The sequence below is a fragment of the Arvicola amphibius genome, chromosome 2, assembly GCF_903992535.2.
Source record: "Arvicola amphibius chromosome 2, mArvAmp1.2, whole genome shotgun sequence".
NCBI lineage: Eukaryota > Metazoa > Chordata > Mammalia > Rodentia > Cricetidae > Arvicola > Arvicola amphibius.
In genome coordinates this window covers 137829531-137840184 of record NC_052048.2, presented here as the reverse complement: position 1 = coordinate 137840184, position 10654 = coordinate 137829531, and the positions used below count along the sequence as shown (strand labels likewise).

The 10654-nt window shown below is 48.7% G+C and overlaps 1 protein-coding gene across 5 annotated transcripts in view; it reads left to right on the top strand.

Annotated features, from left to right (window-relative positions):
• Window positions 1-5979: 5979 nt before the first annotated feature.
• The window catches only part of Wipf3 (WAS/WASL interacting protein family member 3), a 78020-nt gene continuing 73345 nt past the window's right edge, over window positions 5980-10654 (top strand). For all 5 annotated transcript variants that reach the window (XM_038320370.1, XM_038320366.1, XM_038320367.1 and 2 more), the window contains exon 1: window positions 5980-6194. The gene's annotated coding sequence lies outside the window, so the exon portion shown is untranslated. The remainder of the gene's footprint in view (window positions 6195-10654) is intronic.

The following is a 10654-nucleotide window of genomic DNA, read 5'->3' as shown; positions in this document are numbered from 1 at the left end:
TCACTGATGCAGGGCTTCTGAGGTCAGGTCATTCTTGATGATTCCTCAGACAGCTTCTCTGTTTAGGGAGTGTGAGTACAGAGAGTCCTAAGGCTGAACAATCTAGAATGTGTCTGTATAATCTTGGGCTGCTGTTTTGCCAGAACATTTGTTTTCTATGTTGCTGCTGTTTGAAAGTTTTCTTCAGTATAAAGAAAAAGTTACATAGTAGAGATTTGACTCAGGGCTGCAGTAGGGGAGAGTCCTTGACCTATTACCCTGCCATGGCTTTACACGGTGCCAGTGAGGTTGGAGCCCTGGCTCACTAAGAGAGAGAAAGAAAGCATTCACATTAGCTGGCTTGTCACCTCTAAGACTATACAGAATTTTTCCTGGATATGTTAGTAGCGTCAAGAAGCTTTTTTTTTGTTGTTGTTAACTAACCTACTAAATCAAGGATTGAATGTTGGCTTGTTCTGTGATTTGGGGCATGCTAGGTACTATAGTGGTCCTAACACTCTAACAAAGACAGCATTTCTGCTTCCAAGGATACAAATGAGTAAACAGCTACCATACCATGCTCTGGGTGGTGAAACAGGAAAAGACAGGAGGGTTTTCCATGTTAAAGGCCTGACCCACCACGAGGGGCCAGAAGGCTTTCTCAAAGGAGGGAATATGGAAGGAGGAAGACGTCTCTAGAAAATAAGGAGCAGGAAGGTGTTCTGAGACAAAGAAATGGCCTGGGTGGGGGTGGTCAGAAGAGCAGATAGTGAATCCAGGGGCTTAGCTGAAGTACAGTGTAGCTTTAGGGTAAGCGACAAAAGATGAGATGGCGCTGGCCTTAGAGGTCTTGCATTATGGATAGCACTACTTTCTCAGGCTTTGTTGCACATGAGATCAGAAGGGAATGACTAAGGCTTGCTAGCAGGCTAGTTAGATGATGAAAGTTGCCCTTGAGAAAGATTAGAGAAGTCGCAGGGCCTCGGAGCGCTGTGAACCCAGGTTGAAGGTGATGACAGGAGACCAGACATGAGCTCCAGCAACAGCTGCAGGAGTTGGCATGGAGCAGAAGGGGTGTGGGAGGCAGAAGGTGACAGATCATATGGCAGGGATGGAAATCAGGGGGATGATAGGGCAGTCCCGGTTTGGAACTTGAGAGCATCACTGAATGTTAGTGTCATTAGCAGAAGCAAGGGACATAGGAGGATGGGATTCTCTTAAAGGGGCTCCCATTGTGATAGGGTAGTGCCTACCAAGATGAAGGACCACTGGGTACCACTGAGCTGAGACATCATGTGTCATGTGTCCAGCTGCTGTAGGCTGTGGGCTGGGCAGTGGGACAGCAGTCTGGTGGGTTTGTTTCTGTGTGCAGCTCGTATCCCCAGAAGTCCCATGACTTATACAAGCCTGTTAACCTCTGAGGTTCCTTTTCATCACTGAACTCTGGGCTTGCTCTGGTGATCACTATGATAACACAGGGGAAGCCCTTATAAACTATGAATCTCTGTAACTCCAACAGGCATTTCAACAACAACGGGGGGAAATAAAACAGAGGATAGGGTCCCTTTGTGAATGATGGACACTCTGAACTACAGAGACGCTGAGAAAACAGGTGAAGAAAACTAATCTCCCCAGGAGGTGACAGGCCTGGAAAGCAAGGAGGGGCCTCGGCAGGCCCATCAGCACCGTCTTCCTCTGCACTCAGTCCTTTCAAACCACAGAGTAAAAGGAGATGAGCTTTTCTCTAGTTAACCGGCAGTACTGGGAGGTAGCGCAGTGTATTGTTAAAATTATTTCATTTTTCTCACTCATGTCTTACTGCACCTTATTTGTAAGTTCAGATTCATCTTTGGATTTCCTGGACTCAGTCCTGCTTGCAGCTTCACACTCATGGAGGTTGGGAGCACCCTCACGGATCAGGAAGGACTGCTGTTTCTGTTTGTCCTCTACTCAATTCTTTCTATATGACCTGGAGTAGAGTTTCTGGGTTATATGGCTGCGCTTGTTCCCATTTGAAGGGAATAGCCAAGCTCTCTTAGTCTGCTCTCTATAGCTGTGATAAACACCGTGAGCAAAGCAGCTTGGGAAGGAAAGGGTTTGTTTAGCTTACACATTAGAGTCTGTCATCTAGGGAAGCCAACTGGAGGTAGGAACCGAAGCAGGGTCCACGGAAAAATGTTGCTTCCTGGCTTGCTCTTCATAGATTTAGTTCTCATAAAACCCAGAGTCACATGCCCAGGAGTGGCACTGCCTACAGTGGGCAGGGTCCTCCCACATCAATCATCAATCAAGAAGATGTTCTACTGACTTGCCCGCAGGCCAATCTGATGAAGGCATTTTCTCCATTGAGATTCCTCTTCCCAACTGGCAAGTTGAGACATAATCAGCACATAAACCATCGCAGAGACCTCACCACTCCATATTCTTTCTAGCAACTGCCGAGGCTTCCAAGTTGCTGACATCTTTAACTACACTTGCTGTTATCCAATGTCTCATTTTGGCTATCTTTCAAGATAAGGTTTCTCTGATAAACAGCCATGGCTGTCCTAGAACTCACTCTGTAGACCAGGCTGGCCTGAACTTGGAGATCTGCCTGCCTCTGCCTCCTGAGTGCTGGGATTAAAGGTGTGCACCACCCCAACACCACATCTTGGTCTCATTGTGGCTATCTTTGTGGGTGTGAATTAGTGTCTCATTACAGTCCCAAGGCCATTTTTATTTTAAATGCTAATGACTTATAAAACTAAGTGTTTATTCACAAAAGACTGTTACATGAATATTCAAAGCTGCTTAATTTATAATATCCCCAAATTAGAAGCAACCCAAATGTCCACTAACAGGCACTGGCGGATCTGTACAATGAAACACTAATTAGCAGTATAAAGAAACAAACCATACAGAACATATGGATAAGTCTCAAGCTATCATATATGGTTCAAGCATATAAAATTCTAGAAAAGACAAAACAGTGCCAAACCTGTGATTTTCCTGGCCAGGAGGTAGTGACTGGTGGTGACAAAGGACACGTGTGTTGACCAATATTGTAGGTACCTCAGAACAGACATTTCTCAGGACCCATTAAACCCAAAATGAGTTTATCGTGTTTATGTAAAAACTTTGTTTTCCATAAAGTTCATGAGTTCAGTCTTAGACAACATGTGGAGTTCCAACTCTCTCGGGCTTTCACTTCCCTGAATGCCTCTCCTTCCCCGGTCCTTGTCACTAGAGATGTCTGTGCATTCATGGGAGCACAGTGCAGGTGTCACTGCCTCCCTCTCCCACCAGGCAGGCTGCCTCCCCCAAATCTATCGCCTCCTCTGCGTTAGCTCTCCATCCAGAACATGCTCATCCATCACGCAGAACGACACCCTCCTCTCACCTCCTGCAGTCTAAGCTAAGCTGCTGCTTCCCAGAGGACAGACCTGTGAATCCATCTTTGTCTTCTGCGCCCCAGAGCCGTTCCACTGCGCAACAGCTGGTTTATAAACATGTGGTGAAATGACGCCGTTTAAACCCCTCGGGTTCCTTCTAAAGACCCCAAGAAGTTCCAGAATTGACAGGAATATACCTAGAAATATATTTGTCACAGCAGAGGTGCGGAAGGTGAGCTACTGGAGGTGTTTCATGAGTGATAGGAGCAGATAGGGGGGTTTGTTGTTTTTCAAGTTACATTTTCCTTTAGGAATACATTTAACCATAAAACTGGACCCCTAAAAATGTTCCTTTCCAAATTAGACTGTCCTTATTTGGAACAGGATGTGTAGAAAACAAATAAATACTAGTGTTCTGAAAGGATTAAAAAAAGGAAGAAAAGAAGAGGAAGGAAGGAAGGAAGGAAGGAAGGAAGGAAGGAAGGAAGGAAGGAAGGAAAGAAGGAAGAGAACATCAGCGGCTTAAACAAACAGTAGCAACTTTTTCTTTTGCCCTAATAAGTAGTCCAGAGGTGGACATCTGCTAGCTTTAGCTTCGGTGCCTAGCAACACAACACTGTCTATATCAGAATATACTCTGATACTCTGTCGTTGCTGATAGTGTTGTTTGGCATTCGTTGTTTCTTGGTTGAAATCTAGTTGAATCATCACTAGGTACTGAAGCATGAAAAGAATAGGGAATGTAAGAGAAGACACACATAAGCACACATATACATACCCAACTCCTTCTTCCAGCTCATTGGCCAGAATCAAGCCAACTCAGGTCCCCAGACTTAGTAACAAATGTCTTTACTAGCCCAGCCATCACATCTGCCCCTACTGCCTGCATTATGACAAGTTTTTTTTTATTGTTGTTATTTGTTGGGGGTGTTTGTTTTACTTTGGTAGTACTGGGGATTGAACTCAGTTAGGCAAGTGTGTTTTCTAAGAAAGTCTAGGTGATCAGGAAGGGTACTGTTCCTTACAGTCTTTAGTCTTTGACCGGTCACCATCCTGAGTTCTGTCCATAGAGAAGATGGGGACAGTAGAGGGAGAGTAGCTTAGGCATAGCTCTGAGGAACTTCTCTAAGGGAACTGATCCTCTCTCAATGCCAGAGGAAAGGGATGCAGGGAAAACCACTTGTTCCGTGAGACACTGAGCACTTGGACACAAAAACCTCATGATGATTTCAACCCCAAACAGCCCCACTCCTTAGGTACCCATCACCGGGCACTAAGGACTTTAAAACCTGAAATACCGTGTCCTCCAGCAACTGCCCAGCTCCTAAGATGAACAACTATGTCCATGCAACTAGTCTGTGCTTGGGAGACTCCACGGAAGACCTGGTGGGACTTCTACAGGCCGGTGGAAAAATAATCTTCTCTGCACAATTGAGCTTTTGAAATCTGAACACAAGTAGCCAAGTAATGAGAGTGAGGGTTAACAACGGAGAAGAGTGTCCTTGGGTGGGACCCGGCCTTCTTAAACAGCAATTATTCATGCAGAATGGTTAAGGGCTCCTAGTTGAAGTATATCCTGCGGGCCTCACGTCCAGGATCGTGTTTCTACACATAACCCTCTTCCACCTAAATCAAAAGAGAAAGCTGTATACTTGTCAATACAAAAGTGAAAGACGTCCTGAGTGTATTATTAATCCTTGATAGAACCATAAGCCTGTCAGGCTATAAACATGAGCAATCAGGGAAGGAGCTGAGGGCTTCTGGGTATACATACTTTGACCGTGTGATGCTGACACTGACTCCCTCGTGTGTGTTCCCAAACACCTCCTTGTGAGCACTGGAGTCAAATATAAAGGCAGAGAGCCTGCCCTTTTCAGTTAGCACACTGTAGGACCCTGCAGAGCAACAAGCTCACAAAAGAGCCTCAAACACTGAAGGGCCAGTTAAGATTGCACCAGGATATCCTAAATTGGCAGGGATGCTTAAGACACGAGACACCGCTGGCCTGTATTGCTGCCCCTGAAGCAGCACAGTGCATGTTGCCTCAGGCACAGACCTTCTGCACCCTCCAAGCACCAGCCCATGGGACAGTGAAGTAGGGCAGCGTTTTGCTGGCCACCCAACTTCACTCTGAAGGCTTGTTCTAGTTTTCAAATAGCCTTCTTTGCCCTTCAGCCCCACCTAAAGCTACTTACCTCCCTGTTACCAGGATATTTTGTGCTCACCTTGTATTCTTCGGGAGCAAGCCTCTCTACCCAGCCCAAGCCCATCTGAATTGGGTACCCTCTACTTGTGCATACTGGCTATCCTCTTGGCTCTGAATTGTACCTCATTCGGACACTCCACCCGGGGCCCAGAATTGTTCTCATCAGGACAACAAGCTTTTCTGATCTCCTTTGTCCCCTTGCTTATGGCACTGTCTGGGGCTTAGCGAAGGCTGGAAAATGTTTGGAATGCGTAGACGAGGTGGCGCGGAGAACTCCAGCCCTAGGCCACACTGTTCCCGAGGCTCCTACTTGGGACTCTGTACCTGGGAGGTGCACCGCGCGGCCAGGACCCGCCTCCTGGGTGCCAAAGCGACCCCGCCCGCTGGGCCGCGTCCCCGTGCGCCAGGCGGCGGGGCTCAGGGGCGGCCGCTGCAAGCAGGTGGGGGCGACGGCTCCGCCTCCGCGTCCCGGCAGCGCCTGAGCCTGGCCCGGAGCGAGCGGGGAACACAGAGACCGGCTCAGCCAGGCGCGCAGCGACAACGCCAAGCGCGGTCTATAGACCCAGAGTGGACAGCGGGGACGACGGAGACCGCGGCGCCAGCTCGAGTCCAGTCCGCCCGGCCAGGGCCAGCTGCAGGTAGCGGCTCCGCTGAGTCCGGGCCCCGGGTGGAGTGTCCGACGCTTGCTGTCGAAGGGGTGGTGGGGACAGTCCCGAGGAGGAGTGGCCTTCGGCGGTATCAAAGACATAGGGCGCTTGAGAGTGTCCAGGGACCCTTCCAGATTGCAGTCCCAAGCCTTAACTACGATCCAGGCGCTAGCTCCGCGTAGCCCTAGCGCCGGCTACTCCGCTTCCCGCCCGCACCGGGTCGGAAAGGGACCAAGGCGACTACCAGGTTACCTCAGGGCGGGTGACCTCCCAGGACAGCACTGTTCCGAAAGCAGCTTCTGGCGTGGAGGCTTGCTGAGCCTGGTGCCCCAAGGGACTCTGCTTTCTTTCCTCACGCCACCCACTGAGAACAAAAGGGTAGGTCTCTCTGAGGTTGGAGCTGTCCCTGGGAAGGGCCATGGTGAATAGAATAGATCAGGGAACCTGCACAGTAGGAAGGGACTTGAGGTTATTGGAGCAGCCGCCAGGGAGAAAACCAGTTCCAGAGCTGAGAAGTGACTTATCCAAGGTCACACAGCTCCTGGCGACAGAGCTGAGCCAGAGCTCAGGTGACCTGACTCATCAGAGGTCAGAGGTCAGAGAGTGTGTGTCTATCCATTATCTCTAGCCATTTACAGCAGGCCACAAGTGGTCTTTAAAGTCCTTTGGAGGTACGGAAAATTGGGTAACCGTGGCCGTTCCCCTGGATGCATAATCAGGAGCTCAAAAGGGGGTGGCAAATTTGGGAGAGGGGCATGGTGGCTGGCACCATTCCTCGGGAACGGTGCCTTTTGCACTCCTGGAGTGCCAGCAGAGTGTGTATGAGAACGAGGGTCTCTAGTTGGACAGCTGTTCTGCGGGAAAATCCAGGAAGCCTGTCCAGTTGCCTAAGGACAAACTAGAAGTATCTCTGACACTCTGAGGACACTCCGAGGAACGCTACTGACTGGACGTTGGTATTCCACTCTACTGTCTGTGCCTGGGGTCCTGAGATGCAAATGAGCACCTTTGCTGGGCAGACCTGTGTCATTTAAAAAGTTTGCATGCCTCGGTCTCCTCCTTGCTAGAATCCTTTGTCACCTCGGAGAGGATCGGAAGAGGTGTACCATCCCTCAGTCGGTATTGTAATCATCATAGGCACTCCAGCCTTGTTTTAAAGATTCCCTCTTTTAACTTTCTGCCTGAATGTATGTCTAGGCACCGTGTGTGTGCCTAGTGCCCCTGGAGGTTAGAAGAGGGCATCAGACCCACGGAACTGCAGTGTTGGATGCATCTGAGCCACCCTGTTGGTGCTAGAAATGAAGCCCTTCCTCTGCAAGACAAGGCTTTTTACCACTAGCCTTCTTCTGAAAGCTGTCATCTCTAGAGCAGTGGGAGAGACCCCAAGGGGGCTGACTCTGGGCTTCCCCCTGCCTGGGGCAGGCCTTCAAGGCGCTTTGGGTCTAGACATACATAGACAATCAGGAAGTTATGTGCTTTGGATTTGTGCACGTGACTTTTGCCATTTTTTTTTTACTTCATTAACAACTTAAGTGAACATTTGATGCTGAAGGGCACTGGCCGTGGCAGTGCCCAGATTGCTGCAAGCTTCCCAGCTAATGTACTTTAGAGATGCATTTTAAACCCACAAAAACCAAATCAGGAAAAACAGGGAGAAGGGCAGGGGAGAAAAAAAGATGGAGTAGACGTCACAGGAAATGGCTGGGTACTGTAGGGTGCCCCCGCATGTATTAACCTGAAGTTCAGCAGTTCCCTGTAATTGTGCCTTTTCACTGCTGGGAAATAGACAGGGGTTAACTGAGTTGCTCAAGGAAGCCGAGGATAGGGACTTGGGTCTGTAGACTTCACACTAGGAATGTACCCTACATGTGCAATTTTTGGTCCCCTAATCTCGGCGGAGGAGTGGAGCTGCCTCACTAGAGCTGAAGAGCTGCTGTGCACCCCGTTTTAGTCCTGCCAGGAGCCTCGGTGTTCAGGCACTTACGGCTGTGACACGGTGCTCCACTCAGCAGCCAGCAGCAGAAGGGGTGGAGGAGTGTGTGTGTCTAAGAACATTCAGTTTCAGGAATGGGAGACAGCCAGCTGGCCCAGCCTGGCAACGCTCTTTTTAGGCGATTATTGTTCAGCAACCATACAGCACAGGTTGAGAGTTTGCAGTTATTCCAACACACCCCACAAAAAAAAAAGGAGTAATGGAGCCGGGGGAAGAGCTGCAACACCAAATGAGAGTAACGCAGAAGAACCAGAGTTTTCACCAGGAAGCCTCAACTCTCCCTGCTTTCTCTGGTTGACAGATATCTGTCCATTGGTGCTAAGACCGAAAAATCTACAAAAGGGTGTCTCAGTGGGTAAAGGAACCTGTGCCAAGTCTGAATTCAACTCCCAGAATGCACATACTGGAAAGAGAGAAACGATCCCTGCAAGTAGTCCTCTGACCTCCAGAGTTCAATGCAGTGTGTGTGTGTGTGTGTGTGTGTGTGTGTGTGTGCGCGCGCGCGGGCGTGCGAATTTATATAAAAAATGTAAAATCAACCTACAAAAATAACTTAATGGAAGAAATGAAATTAATTTACCTGCACATGTTATAAATTTTCAGGACACAGTCACATCTTAAAATGACGTGAAGTCCTGAGAAACTTGCCCTGGTGTGTGAGCTAGTGACCTTATGTGTGTGTCTAAGTCCCGAACTTAAAGACATAGAAACATTTTGTTTTACCACAAGTTCCTGACTGTACTTGTGGGGACTGTGAGGTTTAGTGGGAGAGACCACTGAGCAGGACCACTAAGGCGGGTATGGGTGGGCCCTCTCAGCCGACAGTCTGTCACAAAGTTACCTCCTAGTGAACTGTGCCTTCTCAAGGAAGTGCTGCTGCCATCTGGCTGCTGGAATATTTAGAAAGGAATTGTAATATTTGACTAACATGGCTGATAGCATATGACAAAACAAACCGAAGAGGAAATTAGTAAATCAGAGTTCAGCTTGATGAGAAGATGATTAATTAGTTCCTTTGCCACTATAGCGAGCCCTGGAGCCTTTGCGCTCACAATGGCGCTCAGCAGGCAGGCTGCACGCTGCTCCCTGCCTCCAGCCACTAATGCATTTTGAAAAGCTCCCTTTGCTTTTTGAGCTAGCTCTTTCCTTCCTGTGGGGGACCCTAGGGAGGGGCTCTCCCTGCGCCAGGTGTGCAGCAGGGATTGCATCATGGACAACAGTATTCACACATCAAGCAGGATAAAATGGAACAGAATGAATATGGTAAAAAAATAAAAAGCCGTGTGGGCACTGAGTGAGCCAGACACCATCGGAAAGTGTTCCGGAGCATCCAGAAGGACTGTTCATCCCGTCCTGATGGGTGGTGGATTCCAGTAACAGGACGAGCTTCAGATGGCAGCACCCAGAAGGAACAACCAGACCCATCTTTGGAACGGAAGTTAGATTCGGCTCCAGGATGAGCTGGGAGGAGGCTCAGGTGACCTCAGATCCCTGAACACGGCTGTCAGAGCAAGGCACCCTGGCTGCTGTCCACTGTCCCTAAAGCTAATGACTAACTCCTGCCAGGGCTAAGAGTCTGAGAGATGGAAGCCATCCCAAGAGCCGTCATAGGGAGCTTCGCCTTCTTCTTCCCATTGTTTCATTTTCATCTGCTGTTAAGATTTATTATTAATTATGTGTGTCGGGGTGAGGGGGATATGTGCAGGTGCCTTCACAGTCCAGCATCTGTAGGCCTGATGTGGGTGCTGGAAGCCAAACTGAGACCCTCTCCCAGAACCATGAGCCATATCTTCAGCCCCTCCCACCATTTACGGGAACTCAGAAGCCAAGGACTAAACTGCTCTCAGAATGTGGTGTGTGCTGTTTCACTCTGAACGCCTATGAGCACCTCATCCTAACCCCACCACATCCTGGTCCTAGGCTCTGCTTTATTTCAGTTCCCAGAGAGCAGATGCTAAACCCATGTGACAGATACTCCCTAAAAGCTGGCGAATGAATGAATGAATGAATGAATGAATGAATGCCTTTTACAGTGGTCCAAGAGCCTTTCCATCATCTGTTGTTTGGCTTTTCCTGCCATAGCCCTCTCTGTTGCCCTGGATCCTCTGGCCTGATGTTAGAGATGGGATGTGAGGGCTGAGGATTTTTAGATTCAGCTTGTGAAATCAGAAACTGATTGTTGTCTGTGTGGTGTCTACTTCAGAATTCCCGGGCTTGAGTTTATCGCTGGCTCGCTGCATGATCCTAGGCAAACCCCTTGAATTTTGTGTGACTCAGTTTTCTCTCTGTAAAATGGGAATGGTGAAAAGGCCTTCCAGCTAGGGTAAATAGGACAGTGTTGTACACACGGTGATTCTCAACAGATTATAGATTGTTATGATTACCACACCTGGTGCTTTTCATAAACTTTCAGTGAATGCAGTTTTTAGAGGGGAATCAAACGCTGATCAGAGCTTCC